The 2,010-nt window shown below is 39.1% G+C and overlaps 1 non-coding gene across 1 annotated transcript; it reads left to right on the top strand.

Annotated features, from left to right (window-relative positions):
• The first annotated feature begins 1,573 nt into the window (after window positions 1-1,573).
• Window positions 1,574-1,703, top strand: LOC142444106 (small nucleolar RNA SNORA31). Its single transcript, XR_012783775.1, has one exon. It is a non-coding gene; the product is annotated as a small nucleolar RNA SNORA31 (small nucleolar RNA).
• The last annotated feature ends 307 nt before the right edge of the window (window positions 1,704-2,010 follow it).

The raw sequence follows: 2,010 nt of genomic DNA, 5'->3' as shown, positions 1-2,010 counted from the left end.
TTTTATTGGGGTCTCATAAAACTCTTATCACGATCAATACATCCATCCATTGTGGCAAGCACATTTGCACATTCATTGCCCTCATCATTCTCAAAACATTTTGCTCTCCTCATTTTTTTTGCCACTACCTCCCCGCTCCTGCCTCAGATTCTTTTTACCGTACTCCGAATACACTGGTAATCTTGTGAACAGCTTAAAAAAAAGAAAAATTATCAGATTTTCCAAAGACCTTTAACTTTTTCTCCTTTCTTTTCATGCAGAACAATTCCGTTTGATCCCAGATCCTACATTCAATTTGCATTTCCCAAGTCATACAAAAGTGCCTCCAATTTATAGGATCCTATCTCTTCTGAGTGCAATTTTAACTTGGAGCATAATTTTAATATTTCCTCTCGTATTCAAGCTAATTACATCTTACTCAGTATACTGCTTTTTAAAAGAGGAATTTGGAGGCATAATTCTTAAATAAGGAGCTCTGATGCCTCAGATGTTCAGATGCCCCACTGCTAACTTCCGATTTTTTATTCGGTGATAACAGTTAATAGGCAGATGATGCCTCTTCTCACAATGGTTTCACATGTCCCCAGGGCAGCGGCTCTCAACCTGTGGGTTGCGACCCCTTTGGGGATTGAATGTCCCTTTTCCAGGGGTTGGCTATGACCATTGGAAAACACATATTTCTGATGGTTTTATTAGGAACTAAGTCACTGCTCCTCTATCCGTCTCCAGGTGGGTCCAGCCACATGCATATCACCCACATACACGGTGTGAAGACTCTCACCCATGCTACACCATGCTTCTAGACAAAATTTCATTTACTTGTCATTAGAAATAAATATTTCACAATATATAATTACGTATTGTTTTGTGATTAATCACTATGCTTTCATTATGTTCAATTTTCAACAATGAAAATACATCCTGCTTATCAGATATTTACATTATGATTCATAACACTAGCTCAATTAGTTATGAAGTAGCAACAGAAATAATTTAATGGTTAGGGGTCACCAGTATTAAAGGGCTGTGGCATTAGGTAGTTTGAAAACCACAGCCTAGGGTCTCTGTTAACTTTGCCAGAGGCAATATTTTGTTGACGCTGATCGAGAGGAGGGAGAGGGAGATTTGAATTCCTATCCAACGTTCATTTGTTGGTGAACAGTTTTTTGTGTGTATGTGGAAAATATTAACTGGGCAAGAATTTTAAGAAGCATGGTTCCAAGAGCAATAAAAGTAGTAAAGTAACAAGCAGACTGAAGAGTGACAGTTGCTCCATGGCTGTCTACTGAAGGGGGAACATTCTTGTTCTGCCCGGGCCTGGGCTTTTCTGGCCATATTTAGGACATAATGAAAATGATTTAAATATGATCAGCTTTAACTCAAAGCCAATAATCTTCTTGAAGCATGTCACAGGTTCTTCCCTGCATAGCCGTTTGCATATTTCTCTTTTAGAGAGTGACTTCTGCCAGGGAATTTGGCTTTATAGGGCGAAGACAAAGCTATGTTTAATGAGCTGGGTCATTTCAAGACATAGTTAGCATAAATTCAGTGAGATAAAACAAAGATTACCAAGAATCCTCTGATAGACCTGGGACAATTGACTGCTGTTCTTCTGTTTTGCAGTAGGATGAGAAAGAATAAAAAGTCCTCGAGCTTTCTGTCTGTCTTTGTTGTGAGTCCAGATTGAATGAGGGATTACATAAGAAAACAAGCAAAAATACAAAACAAGGATTACTGTAGCTGTTCTAGATTCCCACTAAAAAAAGGGAATTAGGCACCCTGCTCTTTTTGAGACTTTTGTGAGTGGTGCTTCAGCGAACAGGTAGCAGGCATTGGTTCCAAATATAGGGAATAGGCTGTGCCCGAAGGTACACGTCCGCAGATAGGAGGGAGGCTTGCATGCACATCAAACAAGAATGGTTAATAATTAACTGCTCTATGCAGAAGTCTAATAGAAGAAGAAGAATGGTGGCTTATATGTTCAGGAGAAAATAGCAGAGGAAAGTATTA

This window comes from Tenrec ecaudatus, chromosome 3 (assembly GCF_050624435.1).
Source record: "Tenrec ecaudatus isolate mTenEca1 chromosome 3, mTenEca1.hap1, whole genome shotgun sequence".
NCBI lineage: Eukaryota > Metazoa > Chordata > Mammalia > Afrosoricida > Tenrecidae > Tenrec > Tenrec ecaudatus.
The sequence above is the reverse complement of the archived record's forward strand: the minus strand, read 5'-3'. Positions and strand labels throughout refer to the sequence as shown.